The sequence below is a fragment of the Hyla sarda genome, chromosome 2 (assembly GCF_029499605.1).
Source record: "Hyla sarda isolate aHylSar1 chromosome 2, aHylSar1.hap1, whole genome shotgun sequence".
NCBI classification, from domain to species: domain Eukaryota; kingdom Metazoa; phylum Chordata; class Amphibia; order Anura; family Hylidae; genus Hyla; species Hyla sarda.
The window spans coordinates 156,007,461-156,022,624 of NC_079190.1; the positions used below are offsets into that span (position 1 = coordinate 156,007,461).

Below are 15,164 nucleotides of genomic sequence, written 5' to 3' on the forward strand. Positions count from 1 at the left end.
CGCCGCCATCACGTTGCTACGCACGCCACTCCTATTGGATGACGGGACGGAGTCCGCAGCGATGTGATGACGTCGATGGAGAGCGCCGCCGATGCAGGGGATCCCGAAGAGGACGCGCCGGAGCCCCGAAGACAGGTAAGTGACCATCACCGGAGCTCACGGGGCACCGTAAACGGTTATCCAGTGGTGGCTGAAGCAGTCAGCGCTGCCGGATAGCCGTTTATGCAATGGCCCCGACATACAAAAGCATCGTATGTTGATGCTGCCTTCAACATGCGATGGCCTCTGAGAGACCATCGCATGTTGAAATTATCATATGTCGGGGCCATTGCAGGTCGAGGGGTCACTGTAAGTGACTGATCATTTCAGCAATATAGAGATAATAAATAACACTTTACATTCATCTTTTTGTTAACAGCTTATTAGGACAGTTAACTATTCTTGCAACCTTTGTGGCCCCTTTAAAGGGCCAGGTCACACCAGCAGTGTGGACATTTTATACTTATTTGAATGAACAATTTGAAGCCCGGAAAAAAACATTAAAATTTTTCAATTGACAAATTGAATTAAACAGTAATGTGCATTTTTATTTCCAGACATATCAAGCATAAAGTTCCTCCCTGCAAAAAGTCGCATTTGACAAGGTGTGCCTAAACTTTTGCAACTTCTTCGTCTTTGCAAGGCACTGCATAGGTAACTTTTTTCTCTTTACCAAAAGATGTCCCTTTTATGTGCATCTGCTGCACTGTAGGAAATAGGCCCCTATGGATCCTGTTTTCTGCTGTCTTGTTTGTTTGTTTAAACAGGTGTGTTACTAGACAGGGTGGTGTTTGAAAACTCGGGATTGTAGATGATGACAAGGACTGTAAGTACTGTGTGAGTCATGTAATGATACACATTCTGCTGTCATGCATACATGTGTTAACATCTTATACCGAGAATACGTAAGTTAAAAAAAGATCAAACGACTGATTTGCCCTTTTTCTTAAGATGGTCACATCTGTGTTTACCATTTCTTTGGTAGTGACAGTAAGCTGACATGTGAATAGTAGAAGAGAAAAGCCTTGCTTTGACATGATACGGTCAAATAGCACTAGGTGAATCCATTGTTTAAGAAATACAGGAGAGTTGTTTAGAACAATTACCTTCATCTAGGTCTGAGAATAAAACAAGACAATATGAATGTGACCTGGCCACATAGCCCCCTAACTACAACTACCATCCTTTTAATAGGCAATTGAAGGATTCACAATAAATCAAGCTTGTACACTGATGTTTACATTGTATAATAACTTGTTTATATGGTTGCTTTCACCATTTTGGTACCACATTCAATATTTATCAAGATACTATGTCAACTTGTCTTGTAATATTAATGCAAAAAAGAAGACAAAGACTTTCGGCAGGCCCAAGAAACAACAGGTCTCAAGGCCCCTCTTGTTATGGTCACTAATGTTTTTAGCTCAGGACTGAATGACGGAGTGCAGGTATATATCTAAAGGGAAGGCACAGCTTACCTGATCTCTGTTGTAAGGTTTCTATTGCAAAACATCACTTAGCCAATAAAATTTATCTGATGTTCTCTAGTACTGAAAACAGCTTATTGGAGAAGAAGGGAAGACAAATGGTCATCATCTCTGCTTGTTGTGTAATTGAATGCCATTCGTTGTTACCATAAAGTAGACATTTTAGACTGGGAAGAGGATGACTAGAATTATTCAGTGGGATAACTGTTTGTCCCTATGATCACTAGTTTGTAGGGATGTGCACAGATATTTTCTTCTTCCAAATGTAAGGTATAAAATTAAAATGCTGCAACTGAGATGTGAAGCCCATAAATCCCATAGATCATCACTAGAAAAAGTCTTCCAGACAGCATATGAAGTCCTACATCAGATGCAGTCCCACAATCACTTCATGCCCCCAATAAAACATTTATACAATAAGATAAGATTAAAAAGTACAAGAGGGTGGAGGATCACAGATTAAAAGATATACACAATAATTAAAAAGAAAAATGTATGTAAAACTATGCCCCATAATTCATATCATATCAAATAAAGCGCATAATGCTCTATTATCACTAAAACAAAGGAATGAGTATATATGTAAAAAAAAACTTCAAAAGCTTCTAAAGTGTTAAATATTCAATATATACCAAGAAGTACCCTCATAATTAGAAGAAAACAGTAATTAGTGCTGTAAAATACCAGAAGGTTTGACAAGCCAATAAAGGGTAATAATAAAAAACACCTACAAAAAAATAATAAAAATCTCACTTACCTTCCTTCCGTTCCTGTGCTGAGGCCAGGCCCTTTGTATCCTCCACTCTGGACTTCATCTTCTAGAGCAGCTCAGAACCATTTCTTGCAGGTTGCACAAGACATTGCATGCAGCCTAAAGCATAAGCCGACTTACATGAATGCACTTATGCATGCATTCAACACCTACACACTATGACCCTTTATATAGACACACAGTCACACATACAACACACAATCACCACATGGTCACACATACAACACACAATCCCCTAATAGTTAAACATACAACACACAATCACCACATAGTAACACATACAACACACAATCACTCCATAGTCACACATACAACACACAATCACAAACTAACATGCATACATATATAGAGTCACATATATGCACATTCCTACAAAAAAGAATGGCTACATACCTTGCTGCTGGTAAGACCTGGAAAACACATGAAGTGACATGGCAGGGGCCAGCTGTGGGGAACACTTTAACTTCATTCACTTCATCTTCATGTCTGGGGCCCATGTCTGTCTGTGCGTAGATCATGGCACTGCAGAGGGGTGCAAAGCAGTAATAGGTTAAAGGGGTTATCCACCATAAGGTGATTTTAGTACATACCTGCCAGACAGTAATGGATATGCTTAGAAAGGATATGCGCTTTTCTTGGGGCTAAATGGCTATGTTGTGAGATTACCATAACACTGTGGCTAGCTTTTTGTTAACTGATATTTCCTTTTTGAGTTTTCTTCTTTGCCTACAAATCCCATAATTCCATTTTTCTCCCTCCCACACATCAGCCACTCCCCCTATTGAAATATAAATGAGCTGCATCCATTCAAAAGACCTGTGGTTTTCAATCAGGGTGCCTACAGCTGTTGCATTAGTTGCAGATTGATCTCTCTCCCACCAAGCGATCCCTCCACCCATTGAAGCAGACAGACTCCCTGACATTAGCTGACTAGCGAGTCAGGTCTCGGCTGCATTGCAACCTGGAAAAAATCTGAGACAACAGTCATTTTGTATGCTGTTAAAAATAAATATTTAAATGGGAAAATCACAGAAGAATTGTGAGAAAACCGTCACACACAGGTATAGACACTAAATTATGATCTACACTAACTTTACAGCCCCTGTATCATAGTCAAATAAAAAAACATCCTGGAACACCCCTTCAACTTTTCCTCCTCCTTCATGCGCTTCACTTGCAGTTTCTGCAGCAGTCGGGACTGACAGTAGGGGCTTTGCAGAGCTAGGATTATGTCACTGTGTAAGGCTGCCACTTTTTATGTCCCAGCACTCTCTCCGTACTTAGCCCCCCCCCCCCCCCCCCCCACCTTTCCTAAGCTGTGCAGATCACATACAGCAGCAGAAAGTACAAGGGGAGTCAGGAGAAGTTAACTCATAACTATGGTGCCATGCAGGATACTGCAGAAGGGCCAGGAGCTGTACAGATCAGATACTTAACCCATAACTGCCTGCAGACCCCTATGGTGCCATGCAGGACAGGTGAGGTAAGGTGAGGACACTACAGAGGGGTCACACAGCTCTGGACCTCCTGTATCAGTGAGTGCTTCCTCCTCATTCAGAGGAAGAGGGGCACTCACTCCAATCTAGATGGCAGCCCCCAATGTACTGTGCTTTTCTCTTTTCCTCCCTACTGTATCCAGATCTTCCTGCCCCTACGGAGTGCCAAGGAAAACAGCACCTTCAGGAGGATCATCAACAGAGCAGTCAACCTGTGCATGTCAACCTGTGCATATAAATATATATATATATATATATATATATATATATATATTACTGACTCCTATTACTGATATTACTTTTTGTAATTTTTTGTAACTGTAAATTTACAAATATATATATATATATATATATATATATATATATATATACATATACACACACACATAACACTGAGGCAACCAATTAAAATCAGAGATCTGGAAAAACTGTGCAAGACAGAAGAAATAAACAAGAAAGAATCGGAAATAATGGTTTATCGTAAAATAGCTAATATGGATACTCATCCTACATGGTGGCAATTTATGATCGTATAAGTTGTACAGAAAAACTGTATGCCTGATTTTATCCACACATAGCCATATTGTTCCTAATGATCACACTGAGAGCAGTGCTAGTGGTTGTTATGCTTATTACAGCACCTAATGTTGTTTTATTTGTGTGGTAGCAGAGAAGGTTATTTATCTCATGCAATTCTACATGTTTATCTATTTATCCCTTTTTTTCATACTGTACTTTTCATTGTAACAATTTTGCAGGATGTTTTCTTGCTGATATTCAGAGTAATCTTGAAATAATGATGTATATATTTTTATTATGCATCATAATATGTTTGTCTGGACATACCCCATTCCACATAGCAGAAAACCTACTCATTTCATGTATTATGATAAACATGCTTGTCTACATTGACAAGGGGGAACATAATATTTTCTATATTTGTTATCATAGTAATCATTATTTGTCGGTCTGCTAAGGTTTAGCATTCTCTGTTGTATACTTAGGACTCACATTGAGGCGGGTGTTATGTGGTATTGGCAAATGTGTATACGTTATTGAGGATATCAATGTATATTGCCCCACTTCCAGTTAAGCTAATTAGGCACAAATCTGGCTCCGATCATGCGCCTAGCCTGCTCTCACACTTCAGGACTGACTTTTCCGCCATTACCAGGGAATTCTGTTTGTATCATATTGTTCAGTGTATATGAACGCAGACAAAAGTCTTTATCCTCACTCTTAATGTAGCTTCTGTTGTAAGCAGCGGAACAAGTAGAGGTTTATTCCCTATGATCATTCTGAGTTCTCCCCCTATATCTTTAGTTCTAATTCTTCCTAGGTCATCTACTAGTATATTTCCGGCCAGGATATTGTATGCCATTTTTAGAATGTTACACTTATAGAACACTAGTACTTTCATGTATTCATGTGCATCGGATTTGTGTTCTCATTTATTTGTATGAGCACAAGTATATATATTGGTAGGCATATATTGGTGTGTCCAGGTCCTGTACTTTTTTTTAAATTGTTTTCGTTTGCTTTTTGCATCATTTGCATATATTGGTGTGTATATAGGTTCAGAACCGGATTGTATTGCCTAATTTGCATATGTATCACATGTTAATATAGTGGGGCAAAAAAGTTCTCCCACTTAAAAAGATCAGAGAGGCCTGTAATTTTCATCATAGGTATACCTCAACTATGGGAGACAAACTGAGAAAAAAAAATCCATAAAATCACATTGTCTGATTTTTTAAGAATTTATTTGCAAATTATGGTGGAAAATAAGTATTTCTGGCTCTCACCGACCTTTAACTTCTTCTTTAAGAGTCTCCTCTGTCCTCCACTCGTTACCTATATTAATGCCACCTGTTTGAACTTACTTGTTATCAGTATAAAAGACACTTGTCCACATCCTCAAACAGTCACACTTCAAACTCCACTATGGCCAAGACCAAAGAGCTGTTGAAGGACACCAGAAACAAATTTGTAGACCTGCACCAGGCTGGGAAGACTGAATCTGCTATAGGCAAGCAGCTTGGTGTGAAGAAATCAAGTGTGGGACTAATTATTAGAAAATGGAAGACATGCAAGACCAATGATAATCTCCCTCGACCTGGGGCTCCACGCAAGCTCTCCCCCTGTGGTGTCAAAATGATCACAAGAGTGGTGAGCAAAATGCCCAGAACCACACGGGGGGACCTAGTGAATTACCTGCAGAGAACTGGGACCAAAGTAACAAAGACTACCATCAGTAACGCACTATGCCACCAGGGACTCAAATAATGCAGTGCCAGACGTGTCCTTTTGCTTTAGCCAGTACATGTCCAGGCCTGTCTGAAGTTTGCTAGAGAGCATTTGGATGATCCAAAAGAGGATTGGGATGTCATTGGGATGTCATATGGTCAGATGAAACCACAGTAGAACTTTTTGGTGAAAACTCAACTCATCGTGTTTTGAGGAGAAAGAATGCTGAGTTGCATCCAAAGAACACCATACCTACTGTGAAGCATGGGGTGGAAATATCATGCTTTGGGACTGTTTTTCTGCTAAGGGACCAGGATGACTGGTCCGTGGAAAGGAAAGAATGAATGGGTCCATGTATCGCGAGATTTTGAGTGAAATCCTCCTTCCATCAGCAGGGGCATTGAAGATGAAAGGTGGTTGGGTCTTTCAGCATGACAGTGATTCCAAAAACGCTGCCCGGGCAAAGAAGGAGTGGCTTCCTAAGAAGCATTTCAAGGTCCTGGAGAGACCTAGCTCCAGATCTGGTCTCCAGATCTCAACCCCATAGAAAACCTTTGGAGGGAGTTGAAAGTCCATGTTGCCCAGCAACAGCCCCAAAACATCACTGCTCTAGAGGAGATCTGCATGGAGGAATGGGCCAAAATATCAGCAACAGTGTGTGAAAACCTTGTGAAGACTTACAGAAAATGTTTGACTTCTGTCATTGCCAACAAAGGGTATATAACCAAGTATTGAGAGGAACTTTTGTTATTGACCAAACACTTATTTTCTACCATGATTTGCAAATAAATTCTTTAAAAATCAGACAATGTGATTTTATGGATTTTTTTCTCATTATGTCTCTCATAGTTGAGGTATATCTTTGATGAAAATTACAGGCCTCTCTCATCTTTTTAAGTGGGAGAACTTCCACAATTGGTGGCTGACTAAATATTTTTTGCCCCACTGTGAGTGTGTGTGTGTGTGTGTGTATATATATATATATATATATATACATATATATGTATATATATATATATATATATATATATATATATTTATTTATACACACATATTTTGTATGGCAGACATATCTATCTTTTATAGGCCCTAGGGACCGAATTATTATTATTATCTGTCATATTGGGGATCCCTCATAATTTTCCCTAAGGTTGCGTTCACATGCTATTATTAGCAGTGGGTTTCCTGCTGCGGGAAACCCACTGCGAGTAACGCTACCATTCATTTGAATGGGTATGCAAATCTGAAACTATTGCAGACTGTCTGTGGACCCATTTAAATCAATGGTATTGTAACTCGCAGCAGGATTTCCACAGCGGGAAACCCGCTGCTAGTAATAGTGTGTGAACACACCCTTAGGGATTGTCACCTTAGGGAGGGTGTTGTGGGGTTTATTTTTGTCTGCACCCTGGTCATTTATGTTTGTAACCTTTTAAGGAGGAAGGGCTGCACTCGCTTCAGAACAGTGAGTATCGGCTACTATCAGTCATTAACGCCGCTGCTGGTCATTAACCCTTTAGACGTCGTGATCAACACCGATCACTGTGTCTAAAGTGAAACTAAAAATCTCCAGCATCTCAGAGGGGCTCACGGAACACTCTCGACGTGAGTTATCCGGGTCAGTTAAAGGGGTATTCCAGGCAAAACCTTTTTTTATATATATCAACTGGCTCTGGAAAGTTAAACAGATTTGTAAATTACTTCTATTAAGAAAATCTTAATCCTTCCAATAGTTATTAGCTTCGGAAGTTTTCTGTCTAACTGCTCAATGATGTAATGAGGTAAGTAAAAGAGACCATGGCACTCGAGGTATCCGATGCACTTGAAATAGATTTATTGCAGCACACAGGTAACACAGGAGAGATGTGTGCATCTCACATCTCTCCTGTGTAACATCTGTGCCACAATAAATCTCTTTTAAGTGCATCGGATACCTAGAGTGCCATGGTCTCTTCTACTTACCTCATTACAAAGTACAATTGGTCTCGCAAAAAACAAGCACTCATATGAGTCTGTAGGTGAAAAAAAATTAAAGAGTTTGGGATGCAAAAAACAAAAATGCAAAAATCTAAATTGGCCTGGTCCTTAAAGGGGTACTCCACCCCCAGACATCTTATCCCCTATCCAAAGGATAGGGCATACGATGTCTGATCACGGGGGGTCCCGCTGCTGGGTACCCCCGCAATCTCTCCTGCAGCACCCCCTTCTTAAGCTGCATGGAGCGAGGATCGCTCCGTGGCTGATGACAGGCGATACAGGGGAAGGAGTATCATGATGTCATGGCTCTGCCCCCTTGTGATGTCACGCCCCACCCCCTCAATGCAAGCCTAAGGGAGGGGGCATGCCTTGACCCCTCCCATATACTTGCATTGGGGGATGCGGCGTGAAGTCACAATTCTCTGTTCCCCGTATCGCATTTCATCAGCCACAGAGCGATCCTTGCTCAGTGCAGCTGAAGAAGGGGGTGCTGCAGGAGAGACCGCCGGGGTCCCCTTTAGATAGGGCATAAGATGTCTAGGGGTGGAGTACCCCTACAAGGTCAAAATGAGCTTTGTCCTTAAGGGGTTAAATGGTATTAAAGTAGTTCTCCGGAATAAGAAATCTTCCCCTATCCTAAGGGTCTGCCTGCTGGGGCCCCCCACACTCTCTCGTATGGGGCCCCGGCAGTCAGCAGCCAGGGGGCGTGTCCAACCACCGCATGACGAGGCAGCCAACACGCCCCCTCAATACATCTCTATGAAAGAGCCAGAGTGCTGCATTCGGCAGTCTCCCCCTCTGCCATAAAAATGTATTGAGGGAACGTGTCGGCCGCCACGTCATGCGGTGGTCGAAACGCACTATTTCGTCAAAGAGCCGAGGGCCCTGTACGGTGAATCACGGGGGGGCTCCAGTGACCCTCGCGATCTTAAATTTATCCCCTCTCCTTAGGAGAGGGGATAAGTTTCATACTGTATTTCCGAGTACTCCTTTAAATTTCTTTATAACCTGTGTTTTTAATAAAGTTTACATTGTACATTTTTTATTTACACTTTATTCATTCATTGTTTCAGGTGTGCCAGTTTTCCTTCTAGTTTATTGTTTATAGTCTTATTATTGGCATTTCTTGTACCCTGCATATTTTGAGTGGTGCCCATCGGTTTATGTACATCAGTGCACTGTGTGTTCTAAAACGTTTCTGACATAGTCAGGATTAATATCTTTAGAAGTTTATGCTCCAGTAATTCTTCTAATAGATTGATTTCGATGGGATAGCCTGTGCTCTCTAAATGTGTCAATGTGTCTTTGGTGCCTATGATCATGGACCACTGGTTCATGTGTCAATGGTTTAAATTTTATGGCTGATCAGTAGATAAGTTCTTGAAGGTGCCCATTGGAATGTTGTATCAAGTGATGAGCTGTGAGAACATCACAGTCTTTTGCCTTACTCTTAAATAATCCTGGAGCTATCTCTTCCCCAGGTAAGTGACACATGATGTTATAGAAACCATGATCAATTATAACAAGTCACCCTCTTCCATTGTTCCATTGTGCAGTTCTTATTGGTCTTGTGACATGCCCAATGTAGGCTCTTTCTCTGATGGACAGGAGTCAGTATGGGGAGTGGTTGGTGGCACAGCACCATACACACCACCTGTATGTTCTGATGCATTTCTGTCATAATCAGCAATAATGTTTTTAGCAATTTTTGCCACAGTAGCTATTTTTTGGAATCAAAATGTGATTTCCCAGTACGGGATATAGTCCCATTGTCACGATGCCGGCTGGCAGGAGGTGGATCCTCTGTGCCAGAGAGGGATAGGCGTGGACCGTGCTAGTGGACCGGTTCTAAGTCACTACTGGTGTTCACCAGAGCCCGCCGCAAAGCGGGATGGTCTTGCTGCGGCGGTAGTGACCAGGTCGTATCCACTAGCAACGGCTCAACCTCTCTGACTGCTGAAGATAGGCATGGTACAGGGGAGTAGACAGAAGCAAGGTCGGACGTAGCAGAAGGTCGGGGCAGGCAGCAAGGATCGTAGTCAATAAGGTAATAGCAGGAGGTCAAGTACACAGTATGGACAAACACAGTAACGCTTTCACTAGGCTCTAAGGCAACAAGATCCGGCAGGGGAGTGCAGGGGCAGAGATCAGATATAGTCTGGGAGCAGGTGGAAGCCAATTAAGCTAATTGGGCCAGGCACCAATCATTGGTGCACTGGCCCTTTAAGTCTCAGGGAGCTGGCGCGCGCGCGCCCTAGAGAGCGGAGCCGCGCGTGCCAGCACATGACAGCAGGGGACGGGAACGGGTAAGTGACCTGGGATGCGATTCGCGAGCGGGCGCGTCCCGCTGTGCGAATCACATCCCCGACGGCCATGACAGTGCAGTGCTCCCGGTCAGCGGGACCGTCCGGGGCGCTGCGGAGAGAGAGACGCCGTAAGCGCTCCGGGGAGGAGCGGGGACCCGGAGCGCTAGGCGTAACAGTACCCCCCCCCCTTAGGTCTCCCCTTCTCTTTGTCCGGTAACTGCCTCCCCTGGGATGAGGACACCGGGAAAGAATGGAGGGATTCCTCAACGGCAGGCAGTACAGCAGGAGTGGGAATGGGGAGGGAGGGCAGAGGGCGAGGCCTGGCACGGGGCAGTGTGACACCAGGACGGGGGCCATGAGGAGGCACCGAGGCTTGCCTGACTGGACTGGGAGGGGGGGAGAGGCACTTCTTATGGCAGGCAGAGTCCATAAAGACTTTAGGGAGACCGGATACAGGGGAAACCACAGGGTCACGGCAGGGAGTACTGGGAACCGGTTTAAGGCAGTCCTTGAAACAAGAGGTACCCCAGCTCTTGATCTCCCCTGTGGACCAATCCAGGGTTGGGGAATGGTGTTGAAGCCAGGGTAGTCCAAGGAGAATTTCGGAAGTGCAATTGGAGAGGACCAAAAACTCAATTTTTTCGTGATGAGGTCCGATGCACATTAGGAGGGGCTCCGTGCGGTAACGCACGGTGCAATCCAACCTGACTCCGTTGACCGCGGAAATGTAGAGTGGCTTGACGAGACGGGTCACCGGGATGCGGAATTTATTCACCAAGGACTCCCGAATAAAATTCCCAGAGGCACCAGAGTCCAGGCAGGCCACGGCTGAGAGGGAGGAGTTGGCTGAAGGAGAAATCCGCACGGGCACCGTGAGACGTGGAGAAGCCGACTTTGAATCAAGAGACGCCACACCCACGAGAGCTGGGTGCGAGCGTGCGTTTCCCAGACGTGGAGGACGGATAGGGCAATCCACCAAGAAATGTTCGGTACTGGCACAGTACAGACAAAGATTTTCTTCCCTACGGCGATTCCTCTCCTCCTGGGTCAGGCGAGACCGATCCACTTGCATGGCCTCCTCGGCGGGAGGCCTAGGCGTAGATTGCAACGGAGACTGTGGGAGAGGTGCCCAGAGATCTAAGTCTTTTTCCTGGCGGAGCTCTTGATGTCTCTCAGAAAAACGCATGTCAATGCGAGTGGCTAGATGAATGAGTTCATGCAGGTTAGCAGGAATTTCTCGTGCGGCCAGAACATCTTTAATGTTGCTGGATAGGCCTTTTTTAAAGGTCGCGCAGAGGGCCTCATTATTCCAGGATAGTTCAGAAGCAAGAGTACGGAATTGTATGGCGTACTCGCCAACGGAAGAATTACCCTGGACCAGGTTCAGCAGGGCAGTCTCAGCAGAAGAGGCTCGGGCAGGTTCCTCAAAGACACTTCGAATTTCCGAGAAGGAGTGTACAGAGGCAGTGACGGGGTCATCGCGGTCCCAGAGCGGTGTGGCCCATGACAGGGCTTTTCCAGACAGAAGGCTGACTACGAAAGCCACCTTAGACCTTTCAGTAGGAAACTGGTCCGACATCATCTCCAAGTGCAGGGAACATTGCGAAAGAAAGCCACGGCAAAACTTAGAGTCCCCATCAAATTTGTCCGGCAAGGACAAGCGGAGGCTAGGAGTGGCCACTCGCTGCGGAAGGGGTGCAGGAGCTGGCGGAGGAGATGGTTGCTGCTGTAGCAGAGACAGAAGTTGCGACTGAAGTTGCTGCACCATGGTGGACACTTCCGACAGCTGGTGGGTTAGATGGGCGATCTGTCGGGATTGCTGGGCGACCACCGTGGTGAGATCAGAGATATAAGGCAGGGGAACCTCAGCGGGATCCATGGCCGGATCTACTGTCACGATGCCGGCTGGCAGGAGGTGGATCCTCTGTGCCAGAGAGGGATAGGCGTGGACCGTGCTAGTGGACCGGTTCTAAGTCACTACTGGTGTTCACCAGAGCCCGCCGCAAAGCGGGATGGTCTTGCTGCGGCGGTAGTGACCAGGTCGTATCCACTAGCAACGGCTCAACCTCTCTGACTGCTGAAGATAGGCACGGTACAAGGGAGTAGACAGAAGCAAGGTCGGACGTAGCAGAAGGTCGGGGCAGGCAGCAAGGATCGTAGTCAATAAGGTAATAGCAGGAGGTCAAGTACACAGTATGGACAAACACAGTAACGCTTTCACTAGGCTCTAAGGCAACAAGATCCGGCAGGGGAGTGCAGGGGCAGAGATCAGATATAGTCTGGGAGCAGGTGGAAGCCAATTAAGCCAGGCACCAATCATTGGTGCACTGGCCCTTTAAGTCTCAGGGAGCTGGCGCGCGCGCGCCCTAGAGAGCGGAGCCGCGCGCGCCAGCACATGACAGCAGGGGACGGGAACGGGTAAGTGACCTGGGATGCGATTCGCGAGCGGGCGCGTCCCGCTGTGCGAATCGCATCCCCGACGGCCATGACAGTGCAGCGCTCCCGGTCAGCGGGACCGTCCGGGGCGCTGCGGAGAGAGAGACGCCGTAAGCGCTCCGGGGAGGAGCGGGGACCCGGAGCGCTAGGCGTAACACCCATGCACTATTTAGGCCCTGTCAGGTTGAGTCCCTCTGTGTCCTAGGGGCCCTCCTGCAGTGTCTCCCCATAGTAATATATATTATGTATGGTGTTAATTACCGTATTTATCGGCGTATAACATGCACTTTTTAGGCTAAAATTTTTAGCCTAAAGTCTGTGTGCGTGTTATACGCCGATACACCCCCAGGAAAGGCAGGGGGAGAGAGTCCGTCGCTGCCCGCTTCTCTCCCCCTGCCTTTCCTGGGGTCTAGAGCGCTGCTGTCGGCCCTTTTCACCCCCTGGTTATCGGCGCCGCTGCCCGTTCTGTCCCCCTGACTATTGGTACCGGCGCCCCATTGCCGGTGCTGATAGCCAGGGAGAGAGAAGCGGCGCCGACAGCCAGGGGGAGAGAAGGGGCAGCGGCACCCATTGCCGGCGCCGCTGCCCCGTTGCCTCCCCCCATCCCCGGTGGCATAATTACCTGAGTCGGGTCCGCGCTGCTCCAGGCCTCCGTCGTGCGTCCCCGGCGTCATTGCTATGCGCTGAACGGCGCGGCGCATGACGTCAGAGCGCCGCGCCGTGCATAGCAACGACGCTGGGGACGCACGACGGAGGCCTGGAGCAGCGCGGACCCGACTCAGGTAATTATGCCACCGGGGATGGGGGGAGGCAACGGGGCAGCGGCACCGGCAATGGGTGCACCTGCCCCTTCTCTCCCCCTGGCTGTCGGCGCCGCTTCTCTCCCCCTGGCTATCGGCGCCGGCACCGATAGTCAGGGGGACAGAACGGGCAGCGGCGCCGATAACCAGGGGGTGAAAAGGGCCGACAGCAGCGCTCTAGACCCCAGGAAAGGCAGGGGGAGAGAAGCGGGCAGCGACGGCCTCTCTCCCCCTGCCTTTCCTGGAGGTGTATCGGGGTATACACGCGCACACACGCACCCTCATTTTATCATGGATATTTGGGTAAAAAACTTTTTTTACCCAAATATCCTTGGTAAAATGAGGGTGCGTGTTTTAGGCCGGTGCGTGGTATACCCCGATAAATACGGTACCTTAATGTATTAAGTACCTTTGAGTTGTCACATGATCTTGTGTTCACATGATGTGTTTGTTACCCAGACAGCGCCAGCTAACCAGGTGACCTGCAGCTTGACCTATGGCTTCTGGCTCAGCCCCCCTTTATAAGAGGGGGAGCCATTACAATCTCTCTCTTATCACTTCCTACTGATATACAGTAAAGTCCAGACGTCTCAGAGCTAGTGTCATGGCCTCAAGCCTACCTACAGCCACATGCCAGTAAGTCAAGTCTTCTATGTCTGCTGTCACTACCTACAGTCAAGTCAAATCTATAGTCAAGTCTATTATAGTCAGCGTGGCTGTCCTAAAGTCTGTCAAAGTCACTACAAGTCCCAGCAAGCTGAGAGGTCCTTCTTTGTTACTGGCCACCTCTCTGGGATCCTGGCCTAGCTGTAAAGACTATTTCCATCGGTCTACCTCAGCAAAGCTACCGTTAACCCTAACCTGGTCTTGGACTATTATTGCCCTGCCTAATCTTGGGATAGCGGTACTACCGTTCGGGTGGTTACAGGGAGAACTACGCCCTGGCATCACAAACATTTAGGGGTCAATAACATTTGCCCTTGGGCTACAACACCTGCCCCATACACCTCACCTCATCACTTCCCGATACACCACAAAACTTTGGCATCAAGAACCGGATACGGGTGTGTGCCTTAACCATGAAGCCGTAAGTCCTCCCCCTAGTCTGAGTCTGAACTGTGTCCAAAGTAAATCGCATGCAGTTGTGAAAAATGTTGTGCCTGAAAAGTGTACGGGACTTTGTTACTGAAATGTATTTTTAGCGTGGCGCTGAAAAAGTAGAGGGGGAGCTGAAGAAAACTGTGTTGTTTACTGTGAGGAAGCCTGCAAAAGTTAAATTGCTGATGTGCAAAATCAAGCCTGAAGCCATGTTACGCGCCAAAATGTCTGCCATACCTGAAAGGGTTAATCTGATAGCCAAGAAGCACGCAAAAGTTTCCCGCCAGAGCCAGCGTCCTGGCCCTGGGCGTGGAGATCATGTTGCCGTGACAAGTCCGAGGTGGAACTTGAAAGGTCCGCCCCTTGTTGCCAGGGGGGGCGGACAAAGAGGATGCACCGTTCAGTCGATTCCGGTCCCAGGCCCCGCTCATGACGACCTTCCGGCCGGCGGCCATCTTGTCGGAGACCAGTATAAGAAGTGCCGCGGAGCCTGACCTCTTCAGTTC

General features: G+C 46.5%; 1 long non-coding RNA gene across 1 annotated transcript in view; it reads right to left on the reverse strand.

The window, feature by feature from the left end:
• Positions 1-15,164, reverse strand: part of LOC130357745 (uncharacterized) — a 56,438-nt gene that overhangs the window by 25,936 nt on the left and 15,338 nt on the right. Inside the window, exon 3 of the long non-coding RNA XR_008889241.1 lies at positions 2,692-2,820. This is a non-coding gene — a long non-coding RNA (uncharacterized LOC130357745). The remainder of the gene's footprint in view (positions 1-2,691; positions 2,821-15,164) is intronic.